Source organism: Mustela nivalis (assembly GCF_964662115.1).
Source record: "Mustela nivalis genome assembly, chromosome: 10".
Lineage (NCBI taxonomy): Eukaryota > Metazoa > Chordata > Mammalia > Carnivora > Mustelidae > Mustela > Mustela nivalis.
This window is the reverse complement of record NC_139029.1, coordinates 48127220-48142138: the sequence shown is the minus strand read 5'-3', so window position 1 is coordinate 48142138 and position 14919 is coordinate 48127220. Positions and strand designations below refer to the sequence as shown.

At 42.5% G+C, this 14919-nt stretch overlaps 1 long non-coding RNA gene across 1 annotated transcript; it reads left to right on the top strand.

Annotated features, from left to right (window-relative positions):
* The first annotated feature begins 3097 nt into the window (after positions 1–3097).
* On the top strand, positions 3098–9840 carry LOC309842425. The gene is made up of 3 exons (XR_014299641.1): positions 3098–3517; positions 7177–7430; positions 7902–9840. It is a non-coding gene; the product is annotated as an uncharacterized lncRNA (long non-coding RNA).
* Positions 9841–14919: the final 5079 nt, after the last annotated feature.

Genomic DNA, 14919 nt, shown 5'->3' with positions numbered 1-14919 from the left:
TTGTACTATTATTTTAACTTGTATTTATTATGTTTTCACTTTCTTTTTCTTTTTTTGCCTCTCAGTATTTCCTGTTATTCTATAAACTTTCCCCTGGTTTGGCAAGCAGCTTGAATGTTCTATGGTTTCTGCCTTGGAAGAGGGAAGGCCATAAGTAAGACATAAGTAGGACATAAGTAAGAGAGTCAGGAATATAGATGTAAAGCCAGAATATCCAGTCTTTAGATCAAAACAACAACAACAACAACAACAAGAGACTCTCAGGATGGAGACATTCGGACAGTCACAGGAGAAACATGGAGAGTTTGGACATAGTGGGGTGTTGAGAAACGTACCCTGCATCACACCTTTGATCAAGCCCTGGTGAGAAGAGACAGAAGATATTCCAGACAGGTTTGAGGAAGTCAAGAGTCCTCTTTCCTTTTCTGAGGAGAATCTATGAAAAGGGGAAATATACCAGAGTAGAAACAGATAGTTGTATTGTGTGGGAGAATAGATCTGTCATGTCCCCACAGACTTTCCCATAGCACAGCATGATAGTGGGAGGAAGGATGTTTCCCAAACACAGAGAGTGGAAGGGGCACAGAGCTCTTGTCTGTAGGAGGATGTGGATTCCATGATGCCTGCATGGGCTTATAACATAAAGTCACATACAGGTGGCACCATCTCAGTGAGCCAATGGAGACAAATAATGACCAAGAGTCAAGTGCCCCCTGCATGCCCCCAACATTATGCCATGTAACACCATCGCACAATACTGACCCTTTGTCATTTTTTGGCTTTGAAACCAAACCCCTTTCTGGGATTTTGGTAGAAGCTTTAGGAAGAAGTGTTCCCTCTCTCTACTACCTTCTCTCCCACTAAGAGAGAGGGTATGTGACCTGTGGTCACTAATTATATGCTTCTGCCCAGATATCTGACTCTTGAGTGAGTGAAGCAAAGGCAGAAGGAAGATGGGACCAACCACAGGATGGCTGTTGTAACTGGTTGTGACCACATCCTGACCAATTTTTCTTGCTGCCTAGTCTCGCTTGGTTCCTGACAAATTTCCAGACTGGTGAGTTACCCAATGCCTTCCCGTGAATTCCTCTTTTGTGAAAGGTAGTTAGAATCTCTTTCTGTTCCCTGCAGTTTCCTGATACAGGAATTTGTACCAGGAAGTGTGCCACAGTCTCTTCAAGTCAGAAGGCCTTAGGGGAGAAATCTGGGATTGATTATAATACCTCAGGGAGGAGTTGATGACCATGATCGTTTTTTTTTTTAGGATTCAGAGATAGGAACCTGGAAGCCATGGTTCACAGCAACAGAGCAACTTAACTATCATCTGCAGTCATTTGTTTGAAGGGCTCATGAAAAGCAGGGTTTCAAGAGCCTTTAACCACTGTCCTGGGACAGTGTGAAAGACAGAAGGAGTTCAAGGGATGTGGGATGGAGTGGCTGCTCCTACTGGCTCTGGTTAGCTTGTTAAAAGAGAGTGATAGATTTAAACCCCAGAATTCTCAATTTAAGGCATATATTAATACCCAGGAACTTACTATGGGGATGCACTGAATGGATTTCCATCCTCCAAAAGCCACACAGCTGAGAGACTGGTAAACAAATTTAAGTTGGATTCTGAGGTTTGTAGAATTACATCAGTTAAGTTTTCAATCTTGTCACGCCTCTTAGAAGATAATTAAGGCATGGCAGAGACAAGACTTGAGATGAGGGTATGCGTGATGACCCAGAGAACTCACTGACCCCCCACCCATGCCATCCAAAACAGGTTAACTCCCTTGACGGTTCCCTCTTTTTACTTTTTGCCTAAAGGTACTATAACTTTCTTACCCTGAAGAGTTACACTGAAATAAAAGTCTATTTTTATGATCTGCATTGCAGCAACCCTCCCTTTGTCTTCAGACCTAGAAGACCCATGGGGGAGGTGGATAGTAAAAAGTCAAACCTGGGAGCAGAAGGCATAGGTAACAAGTAATTTGCAAAACCTTGCTAATTTACACCTTCAAAGATCTAGGGGAGTATGTGTGGAAATGAATTCCGTGGGCTCTAGACCAAAGACAAGATGAATATCATTTTAGACCAAGTTAAAGTCATTGATATGGATGCACTTAGCAGAGACCCCAGATTCTGTTGCAAGTTCGAGCAGCTGGGAGTAGACACCATTGTTTGTTCAGTTGGTTGACAGAAATCTGGACTCAGTGGTGGCCAACATTAAACAGAGCTGAGATGTCATAAATTCCTTGATATCAAGTAAAGGAAAGAATCCAAAGACTCTGAGAGATAGGAATGCTGGAGTGAATTTATCATGTGCAACTTGCCTCTCACTCCCCGACTCTGTCTCCCAGGAGAGTACAGAGGACATCCTCCTTGCCAAAGTCTTGAGAAATACCTTGAGGAGGGAAACACCAATGTCTTCACCATGGCCACTGTTATCTGGAGGTTGGAGATTATGAAGGGAGCTTCAGTTGACATGGGGTTCCTGGATTCAGTAGGGATGGGAGGAACCCGGGTCAGTCAAGGACACATGGTACCTTTTCAATGGTAGAGATGAGAGCTGAAGGGGGAATCCTTCCTGTTCTCTCCCTGGGGACACATGGCTTTAATTCAGCCAGTGAGATTTTCCAATCCAGAGCTCTGAATCTTTTATCAGGTGTTTCTTTTGCAAATATTTTCTCCCAGTTCATGGTTCACCTTCTCATTCTTTTGACATTGTCTTTTGCAGAGCAGAAGTTTTTAATTTTAATGAAGCCCAGCTTATCAATTATTTCTTTCATGGATCCTGCCTTTGGTGCTGTATTTAAAAAGTCATCATCACTGCCAAGGTCATCTGGATTTTCTCCTATGTTTTCTTCTAGGAATTTTATAGTTTTGCATTTTACATTTAAGTTTATGATTCACTTTGAGTTAATTTTTGTGAAGGTCTGTGTAGAGATTCATCTTTTTTGTGTGTGTAGACATCCAGTTTTCCAGCAATATTTGTTGAGAAGGCTATTTTTGCTCCCTTGTTTTGCCTTTGTTCCTTTGTCAAAGGTCAGTTGCCTATATTTACATGAGTTTATTTCTGGGCTCTCTGTTCTGTTTCATTTATCTTTTTGCCTACTCTTGTGCCAATACCGCACTGCCTTGGTCACTGTGGCTTTATAGTTGCGTCTTGAATTTGGGTAGCATCAATCTTCCAACTTTGTTCTTTTTCAAGACTCAGGACCTTGAGCAAGAAAAGCAACAGTCTGGATGATGAGATTGTATTGGAGGACCTAAGGATATAGACCCAATGACTCAACTCTACCTAATTTGACTGTTGATATTTTACAAAGCTCAACAGGAACCAACTCCTACTTCTTCTCCAGTTTCATTCTGCTCTATTGTCCTGCTGGGCTCCAACCACACTGGACTTGTTCCAGTTCCTTAAACTTGTCTGATTTTCCTTTCCTCACAGCTTTCGCACACACCATTTCTTTTGCTTAAAATATTCTTCTTCCAGCCCTGTCCTGGCCAACTTCACTCATCCTTCCGATTTCAGGTAAAATAGCCCTTTCTTATTAGGTCTTTCCTATTACATGCTGTTGTATATTTTCCTCTCTTGCTCTCATCCGAATGTTAATTTTCTTTAAATTTATATACATTATCTGTAATGTCTGTTCACAAAACTTTGGTTTTATACATTTCTGCTTTGTTCTTTGCTGTGTCTGCTGCTGCTAACTTCCAATGGTGGGTCCAACAGGGATGGTGCTCAAAAATTATTTGCTAAATGGATGCTTTACATATGCTGTCTTGATTGCATTTCCTCACTTGCAAAATGGGAACGCCTCATGTCAATAAATAAAACCTATAAAGTCTTTTTTTAAAGGTACCATAGTGTTCTACAACAGGAATGATGATGATCATAATAGTAATGGCTATCTTTATCTGGACACTGTGGTCTTATTGCAAGGGCAGAACATATATTAATCATTTAGCTTTCCAAACTGATGAGGTAGACATTTGTATTATTCCTATTTACAAATGTATACACTGAGGCATGGAAAAATTAAGCAGCCTTTCTTAGCATTTTAGAACCAGTATACTATGCAGTCAGGATTTGAATCCAGGCATTCTGACTCTAGATCTTATGCTCTTAATCTCAATGTTGTATTGCATATAAAATCCTGTTTCATAGAGTGCCTGACTGGCTCAGTTGATAGAGCATTTGACTCTTGATCTTGGGGGTCATGAGTCTGAGCCCCATAGTTGGGCATACAGCCTACTTAAAAAAATAATAATATAAAAAATTCTATTTCATTTAACCAATCCCCTTAATGATGTACATTTAAATTGTTTCTAACTTTAAGTCATTGCAAATGCCAGAATTAATTCCTATTATCTTCATACAATTATCCAATTATATTTGAAAATATTTGCTAAATTGCTTACCAGATTGAACATTTTTTTCCATCAGCATCATGAACAGGCTCTTGCTCACATCCTTTGTGCTTTTAAGTATTTATAAGTTTAACAGAAGAAATAGGGCTACCTGATTTAGCAAATAAAAATATAGGGCACTCAGTTAAATTTGAATTTCAGATAAATAATGAATAAGTTTTTTGTGTATGTCCCATGAAATATTAGGACACATGTTAGTTAGTATAAGTATGTAGCATGTAACATTGGGATATACTTATAAAAAATTTTTGTTGCTTAACTGAGACTCAAAATTAAATTCAAATTCCAATTTAACTAGGAGTCCTATGTCGATCTGAGAACTGTAAGGAGAAAAGAAGTATTTAATTTAAATGTGTCAGTCTACCTTCAGTAACTAATCAATACCAAAAGTATTTATTACAATAACCAAATTATAGAAGCAACCCAAGTGTGTGGATAAGAAGATGTGGTACCCCCCCCCCACACACACACAGGGAATACTACTCAAACATAAAAAAGAATGAAATCTTGCCATTTGCAATGACATGAGTGGAGCTAGAGAGTATAATGCTAAGTGAAATAAGCCAGACGGAGAAAGGAAAATACCATATGATTTCATTCATATGCAGAATTAGTAACAAAACAAATTAGCAAAGGAAGAAAAAGAGAGAGAGAGACAAACCAAGAAATAGACTCATTTTTAACTCAAGGTTGTCAGAGGGGAGGGGGTAGGGGATGGGTTAAAGAGGGGATGGGGATTAAGGAGGGCACTTGTTTTGATGGGCACCAGGTGATGTATGGAAGTGTTGAGTCTCTTTATTGTACGCCTGAAACTAATAGAACCCTGTATGCTAACCATACTGGAATTAAAGTGCAATACAACACAATACAAGTATTTACCAAGTAGTAGCTAAGTGCTGGGTGTTTTGACTATAAGAAAGAATACATAGTTCCTGACATCAGCTAGCGCACTGTCTAGTGAGGACAAGACACATAGTTAAATCTAATACAAGACCATAAGCACAGTGATGGCGATACACACAGGGGTGTTCATTAGGGACATCTAAGACCAGATGGGGAAGCAGAATTGTTAAAAGACTCCTGAAGGCTTGGCCACCCCCTAAGGGATGATGGGGGATTTCAGGCAGAGAGAGGTGTAGAGTCTAAAGCCAAAGCTGGCAAGTAGCACGAGTGTGTAGGCGACATAGCAGCTAATGTTGCTGTAGCCAAAGGCGTGAGGCAGGGAGTGACGAGGAATGAGCCTGGGGATTTGGGGGTAGGAGGTAAATCGTGAAGGTGGTTCATTGTAAATGCCACACGGCTAAATGGAACAAGATTTTAAGCAGGACAGACTTATTGCTCAGGCAAGCTTCTCTGTGGAACCTTTCCCAGGGACCTTTTCTCCCTGAAGCTTTTCCTCGCGAATCAGGAGGCTCTCCTCAAGGTTGTTCTGGGAACAGAAACTAATTATGTTGTGTCGCAAAGGCCTATTCACTATCTTCCCCCTGGGACTTATTGAGGGCAAGAATCTTTACCCCCCCCCCCCGCCTCGGTACCCCCATCTTCCAATTCCACATTGGCTATGCTGAATCCTAAATAGTTGGTCGAGTGGGTGCTGCATCAGTGACCTCCAGCCAGCCCACATTCTCTTACTGCTAAATCGCATCAGGTCTCCAAATGGTCGCCGGTGCTCCCCCTCTACTGCCAGGAGCTTCCGCACCACTTAGAGCCCTGTCCATTCTACTGCCTGGAAAGGAACTTCCTCTCCTAGAACTTTGTCATGGTCCCCACCCATCTTCCTGAGACAGGATGACTTCTGTTTTAGAAAATGTCCAGCGAGAGTGACTTCTGCTCATGATGTCCTACGGCAGCCTCATGTGGCTGACGGTGGCCTGCTCACCCCCAGGAAACTCAATTTGGGATATCCCATGGTCACCCACTTTGCCTTTCTATCACCCTTTATCTTCCTTCCACAGGCTCTTCCTCTCTGAGAGTATTAGGTTTCAGACGTGTATTTGTCAGACCTTTGAACTCGCTCAGGTTTCAGTTAGGGCTGTTGTTGTTGTATGTAGTTTAATCCCAGGAACCATCCTTACTCGCCTGATTCTTAATTTGTGTGTGTGTGTTGGGAGGGGGGCTTTTCTAACATTCGCATATGGCAGGGGCATCCTAGTCCACCTTCAAGGACGCCTGGTGGCTCACTTTTCTGCAGCAGCAACAGTTGCTCTGGCTTCGCTCCTAGACGAATCCGAGTCCCCACAGGGCTCCTGAGTGGGCCCAACCCTCAGTTCCCTGTTTACCCCCTTAAAGCCTCTGGATTGGGACCCTGCCTTGGCCTCTGTGTCTCTCCAGGATCCCAAGTTCCTATGGGTCAGTTACGGGAGCTCCAGAATCTGAGGAACCAGCCCAGTTGGCTTTCATTATGTAATTTCACGTGCCTGAGAACCCCAGCATCCCTGTGCTTTCATCTTTGGTGACAGACAAAAGACAAAATCAAAGATAAAGAAATGGTGGGCGTAGAAAAGTTAATTTTTTTTTTTTTTAAATTACCCAGCTAGTGAGTGGCTTACCTGGGATTCGAACTCTCGCTCTGTGATTCTAACACCCACATTCTCCCTGTCATATGGTCTCTCCAGAAGCCTGATGCATGGGCCCCAGGGCAAGTCATTTAGGTTTATGAGTTTCAGCTTTCTCCTTTCCAAAACGGAGTTCGTTGTAACAGGTTAATTAGAACTACCTCTCAAGATGGTTGTAGAGATTAACAGGAATTATGTAAATTAGGCACCCTGCCCAGAGCCTGACAACAGCCAACCAAGAGCCATCTCCTCCCTTCCTTGCTGTGTCCATCTGGGTGGACTTTTTCCATTGTCTTAGCAAGCGAGCAGCTCCGAGAAGTACCAGTGTCAGCCAAGAAGGCCTGGGAGGAGCTGCTTTCCAGAAGCCCAGGTGCGTGAAGGAAGGCTCTTCCCCAGCTGACCAAACAAAGTGGGCGGAGTCATCCCGATGGACGCCCAGATGCTCACGCCCCCTCACAGGTAAGGAGGTAGGACTGGCCCGAACCCCCCTGCTCCCAGCACCGGGGAGGCCAGGTCTGCACCGACCTGGGGCATCCCAGAAAGACAAGGCTGGTTCAGCAGGGATTTGGGGGAAATGCTCTTTTGCACAAAGCTACTTTTTGGTATTTCTTATCTCCCCACCCCATCTGAGCATGCCCACAGCCCGGCTCTGAGTTACGAGCACATAAATCTCCATCACAAATTTATTGCCATCATTTATCAGCTCCTATTGCTCAATGGCCAAGCAGTTAATTTTAAAATGAAGTGGGGCTGTTTTCATTAATACCCTCACGCTAACTACCTATCAAAACACTCAAAGACAATTAATACCATGTTGCTGAAGTACTGAACCAATAAATATCTCCAGTCTTGGCTTGTCTCTGGCAGATAAAAGACATTAGACTCATCCCCTATTTCAATAATATTCTTCCATTCTCTTCCCCTCCATAGCATCCGAAACATTTACATTGAAGAGCGAGATTAAATCGCCAGACCAGCCCATAACATGAATTTAAAAGGCTGTTTTTTCATGACATCTCAGTAATGCCTTCAGGATAGAGTGGTAATGACAACGTGCCTGAAAAGAAGATGGTGCATTTCTGAGGAAGCTACATCATCAATACCAAAGCCTTTTGGCCTCAGAGGCTTTCTGGAAAGCAAATGCCTCGCCTTGGATGGGGGCTGGAATCCAGTTTGATCAGCAGTCTGAGCAGTGGGCGGGAATTGGAATCCACATTCTCACAGGCTCACAGCCTTGACAGACAGAATATTCTAGATGTTGACAACTCTGGAGCCACATCAGGGATGGGTGGCATGTGGTCATTTGTTATTTACTAAGGCATGAGTTTACCCCTCACATGGAGGCCTGGCCTGACGGTGATTTTCTAACAACCTTTTCTGCCCCTAGCACCGTATTCAATCATTCTTTTTTTTAGCATATATTTGTGGGCCTACTGTCTGCAAAATGCTGCCCTAGGCCCCAGGGATGCTGCATGGGCATCTCGGTCTGCAGGACGCACGTTCCCATCTTCTTTATTATTTGCCATGAGCCAGCATCATTTAGACAACAACTCTTCAGTAATAAAAAATTGGTGTCTTTGTAGAAATAGCCCTGGAAAAGAAATCTGGGTGTTGCCTTAAAAAAAATTTTTTTATTGCCCCCCACCCCATGTTGCTTAAATAATGTGTTCACTGTGGAAAAATTAGAAACTAGAGGTGAGCAGAAAGAAAATAATTAGCTCCCTAAATCCTACTGTACAGAGAGAACCACAGCTAACCTTTGCTTCCCACACACGTGAGCTCTCTTTCTTCTTTTTGTATATCTACTGCCTTTTTAAAAGCATAATTATTCTTTGTGTAATTTCCTGCCCCCATCTCCTTCTATAGAAGTCTATACTGTCCCATCATTCTATCTTAATAGGCATATTTGTATAGTTAATGGCTGCCGACACTCTCTGGGTCCTACTACCCTGTGTATTATATCAAAAAAAAAAAAAAAAAGAAGAATGTATACTAGCATGTTTAAATGTTCCTCCCTGTCTGAATGTTGAGGTGTTTTTCTGCACTTTTTAAGTCATAAACAACACGTAAACATAAACAACTTGTCTAGTCTTTATTACTAGATCTTGGTGCACACCTCTAATTATTTCCTTGGGATCCACTCACTGAATTTCTAGGTCAGTTTGTAGGCACATTTTTAAACCCTTTGCTTTACGTGGCCAGACTGCCCTCAAAATGTTTCCAGTTTATGTTCCCAGATAAGCTTGTCCTCTGCCAGGTGAGGACTTCCCGGCTTCTCACAATCAAATTATAGAGAAACAGACTGTGCCTGCTCCTCCCTAATCTCTCCTTCCATTTAGACTGGCAGGAGTCTCCCTTCTCCTGCCAACAGCACCCCCGCCCCACCCCCCGCAACCCTGCCACTGTATGTGTCAGGGGGGCTCTGCAACTCACCTGTCCTTCCCTTGGCCTCAGGGCTTTACTTCTGGGAGTTGGACTCTCTTTGCCTATGAGCTCTTTCCACAACACTTAAAAATATTGTTTCTTGGGGCACCTGGGTGGCTCAGTGGGTTAAAGCCTCTGCCTTCAGCTCAGGTCATGATCCCAGGGTGCTGGGATCGAGCCCCGCATTGGGCCCTCTGCTCCTCGGAGAGCCTGCTTCCTCCCCTCTCTCTGCCTGCCTCTCTGCCTACTTGTGATCTCTGTCTGTCAAATAAATAAATAAAATATATATATTAAAAAATACTGTTTCTTGGGTGCCTGGGTGGCTCAGTCGGTTAAGCATCTGCAGTCAGCTTGGGTCATGATCATAGGGTCTTGGGATTGAGTCTTGCATCTGACTCCCTACTCCTCCCTCTGTCACTGCCCCACTCGTGGTCTCTCCCCCTCATCTCTCTCTGTCAAATAAATAAATAAACTCTTAAAAAAAAATACTGTCCTTTTTTTTTCTTTAAAAGAAAAAATGTGCTTGACCTCTGGTATGAGCTGAATTGTGTGCCCCCCACTCAAATTCCTATGTTGAAGCCCTAACCCCCAGTACCTCAGAATGTGCCTGTATTTAGAGATAAGAGCTTTAAAGAAGTGATTTAATTGTCATGAAGAATTTAAGGTAGACCACGACCCACTCTGTCCAGTGTCCTTCTAGAAGAAGAGGAACTTTGGACACACAATGAGGTGTGTGGGCACTTAGGAAAGACTGTGTGAGGACATGGTGAGAAGGTAGCTCTCTGCAAGTCCAAAGGAGAGGCCTCCAAAAACACCAAAACTGCTGACCCTGGATCTCAGACTTCTAGCCTATAGAACTATGAGAAAACGAATTTCTGTTATTTAAGCCCCATAGCCTGTGGTGTTCTGTTACCCCAGCAAACCAATGCAACCTCAGTATAGAAAACCTTTCCTACAGCTGCCCTTATAAAAGCAAATTCCTGAGTAAATTTGCTCTTACCCTTTATTCTCTTGTCCCTTCTCACAGTGCAGCCCACTACCATCTGGATTCTGCCCCCAATTCTGCTCCTACCAAAGTTATAAACAACCTCCACATTATTGACCCAATGAACACCGCGCCTGGCACATATAGACACTGAATTCCCCTCGTAGGAGTTGCTGTTATAATGGTCTTGATAACGGGAAAAGTCTACTCTAAGATGGCTGACCAAACCATAAGCGAATTCCAGTCCCTGTCTCAAAGCCCTTCTGGGTTCTTCTTTCCTACCCTGTTTCCCGCGCGTGCCAGAAGTACCAAGGATGAGGAAGTAGAAGGATATAAATTACCCTTCCTGCTCGTGCTCAGGCTCAGACCTTTGGAGAATGGTTTCCTCTGAGTCCACTGGCGTTACATAAACCTCCAAAGTCTCCACGTGCCTCTTGGTTCTTCCATCAGCACCCATTTCAGGTTCTGTAACAGTTTGAGTAAGAGGTGCCAACTCAGTCTGCCAAATTAGAGTATGGGATAATAAATATGTCCATATTATTTCTTTACAGAATGTGCATTGGCCAATCCCCCTGCCCAGCCCTAAAGGAACCAGAAACAGCCGGAAAAGGATCAGAGAAAGGACCTTTTAACACCTGAAAAGGATCTGTAAGTATGGAGAACATGTTCATAACAGAAAAGCTAAGGCATGTTTCCAAAATATCGCAGGTACAGGGAAGGGAGATTCAACAGAATATGTCTGAAGTGAGTCGTTGGCCAAAAGTAAGCCATTTTCTTTTTGAACCCCATTAATTTCGGACTGTTCCATTACAAAATGAATCTATACACATACACATACACATACACATATTAGAAGGACTGCTGTTTTCATTTAATACTCCATCGTGAATATTTCTTATGGCATTAAATATTCTACATCAAAAGAAATATGCACTGGTAATTTTTAAAATATGGGTAGAAGAGGCATAGGGTCATAGACTTCTTTGGAAAATAGAGCAGGCATACCCATTCTAGAATTTGGAAGATACAGTGCGCTCTGGGTCAGTTTCCTCCAGGGTTGTTTTCGCTTACTTGTTTGTTTTTCTATGCAGAAGTTGTCTGCCTCCAACTCTATTTGAGTTATTGAAAAGGCGCATGTACCTAGCTCACTGATCTTTCTGATTCTCCTTTCAGTTCCTAAGAGTCAGGCTTGGAAGATTTTCTGATGGTGCTTTGGCCTCCATGCAAATGAAAAGTAAGTAGATAATCAAGAAGCCACCTTTGGAAGGTGAGCCTGGTGTGTGCCCCTCCCTCCCCACTCCACCACTCCCGGCCCCCTGCCTCCCCCCACCCTGCCTCCTCCCAGATGTCCAGGTGTGCATCTAAGTGCTCCTCAGGATGACTTGGCAATGATACCAAATGCCATTCAGAAGGGAGGGTAAGCCAGGCAAGAGCTCTTGTAGCAAGCACCTGGCACGGGGAAGGGCTCTGCTTGCTGTGATGTTTCTTTCATCAGCCGGCGGTTGTGTGCTTCTGGAAAGAGAGCTGTTAAGCCCTCTTTCACAGACTGGGAGAGAGGTGGCCCGAAGCATTTGAAAGCCCAGATTTACGGACTCATGGTGCAGAGACTCCCTGATTTGCTCCAGGAGAGAAGATGCAGCAGCTCTGATGAGAAAAGAGGCAGGATTTTGGGTCCTCCCTTAGGGCTCGCTCGGATTGTTGATCTCACACCCTCCATGGGCACAGAGGGCCAGAGTGCTGGAGGCTGGGGTGGTAGGAGGTGGAGGGACTGTCCTAATCATCCATTGCTCCAGCTGTACCTCCTGGGAACCAGACCCTGGAAGCAAGAGGCCTGTCTTGGACCCTGGTGATACCAACCTCCTCTTCTCTGAAGCTGCCTTCAAGTTCCTTGTATTCCTCCTTCCTCAGAGGCTCCCCAGTTGGCTCTTGCAAGGGCCCGTCTCTCCCTTAGCATATCCTGTTTGCTTTCCTAGGTTCACCTGCTTTTCCACCAATCCTAGAGCCCGGTGCCTCCCCTGGCTTCCCGCCCTTTGCCACTGTCACCAATTGTTTGATAACTTTTTTGTGGAAAATTTTTTTGAGGATACAGAAATATTTCCTGCCCTGAGTTTAGATGGAAAGATGATCTAGATGCTGAAAATGCATTATTAATGGGGAGAGTGCTACAGTGGAGGGAGGCACAGTGTGCTGAGGGGTTCAAGCCTCTGAAGACAGTCTTTAAAACCCAATCAACAAGCCAGATTCCCCAGTTTGTGTCTCTAGGTTACTTTGTTTCCCCTGTGTTTCCCACATTTCACAACAAACTGCCTCCTAGACTTCAGTGTCTTACACGCATCTGTAGCTTAAAATGGAGTTCCTGATCTCCTGCAAACCCTAAACTAGCATGAGCAGTAACACCCAAGTCCTTGAAATTGTATGGGCATGAAGGTCCCCCATCTCCACCTGCCGGGCTCCCTGAGATTCGTTAGATGCTACTACTGTGTTCTCAGTTTCTGCTGTTTGTAGAACAGGAGGATTTCTCTTTCTTCCTTGCAAGCTTAGCCCCGCAATGACCTTTTTAAAATTTCATATTGACCAATATCTCTAGTTGTAAAAGATGTATGAATTTTAAGGTAGCATCCTCTGTCTTGAAGGTCTTCATTATAATATTTTTTAACTTATGAAATATAACACAAATACAGATAAGTGCACAAAATAAAAATCTGTAGCTCAATGATTTATCCCAACCAAACCTCCTTTATTCTGTTGATAAGGTAAATTACTTTGATTTTGAGATGCTAAGTTAACCTTGCCTTATGGGAATAAAACCAGACCAGTTGTACTGTATATCTTTTTACTTTCAGGCTGGAGTCTATGTTAAGGTTTTGTTTAAAGTTTTTGCATCTTTGTTCATGTGTGAAAATCACCTGTAACTTTTTTTCTTCCATAATATCCTTGTCAGATTTGTTATCAAAGTGAAATAGTTAGATGGGTTTCTCTTTTTCTATTTTCTAAAAGAGTTATGAACTATTAGCATCCTTTCTTCCTTACATGTTTAACAGAAGTCACTGTTGGAGACATTAGGGCCAAGAGTTTTCTTGGGAAGGTTTTGATATCTTTCATTTTGATAGGATGGTTCAGATTTCAATTTCTTCTAATGATAGGATTTTTAAGGAATTGGTCCAACATCCATTTGGCTAATATATTTTAGTCATTGGGATAAAACTATTCAGTGAATTTCTCTTATTATTTTTTTAAGGTTTTATTTATTTGAGAGAGAGACAATGAGACACAGCATGAGAGGGGAGAAGGTCAGAGGGAGCAGCAGACTCCTCATGGAGCTGGGAGCCCGAGGAGGGACTTGATACCGGGACTCCAGGATCATGACCTGAGCCGAAGGCAGTTGCTTAACCAACTGAGCCACCCAGGCACCCCCTCTTATTATATTATTTTTTAATGATTATTTTATAGTCATACCCCTTTTTCATCCCTGACATTGCTTAGATGTATATCTAAGTTCCCCTTTTATGAGTCATTCTCTTTACAGTATTCAATTTTAATGTTCGTTTCAAAGTGCCAATTTACAGTTGTGCTGACATCTATTGCACGTTTGCTTTGTCTTTCATGATTTTTCTTTCTGTTTATCTTTCCCTTCTTTCTACTTTCTTTGGGCATAATTTAGTGGTTTAATACTAGTTATTGAGTTGGATCCTTAGTCCACTGATTTCATCCTTTTTTATTTGCTAACATACATATTCAAAGCTCACATATGTTATGTGAATATGGGCTAGCTAAATCCCTTAAGTTTTTTAAAAATTTATTTTAAACTTACATATAGTAAAATTAACTTTTCTTTGTTGATGAAATGCCTGTTCAAATCTTTTGCCTATTTTTAATTGGGTCGTTTGCTTTATTATTGTTGATTTTTGAAAGTTGTTTATATATTTTGGTCATAAGTTCCTTGTCAGATATATGCTTTAAAAATATGTTCCCCACCTCCCTCCACCCTTTCCCCACACTGGGCCTTCTGGGTGGCTCAGTTGGTTGAGCATCTGACTCTTGATTTCGGCTCAGGTCACGATCATGGATGGGCTCCACACTCAGCAGGGAGTCTGCTTGAGATCCTCTCCATCTCCCTCTCCCCCACTGCCCACTGCCCATGTTCTCTCTCTCTCTCTCTCTCTATGTACAATAAATTTAACAAAATATAAAAAAATTAGTAAATAAAAAAATATTTTTCACAGTCTGTGGCCTTACTTTTCCTTCTCTTAACAGTGTCTTTTGATAAGCAAAATAATTTTAATTTTAATGAAGATGAATATATTTTTTTCCATGGATCATGCTTTTGCTTCTGTATTTTAGAACTCTCCACAAAATTCAAGGTTGCAAAGAGTTTCTAGTATATCTTATTCTGAATTTTTATAAATTTAGGTTGTACATTTAGTTTTACTTCATTTTGACTTAAATTTTGTACAAAGTGTGAAGTAGATATTGAGGTTGTTCTCCCTCTTCTCATTTTTTGCATGCGGATGTTCAGTCTTCTAGCATCATGTGTGGAAA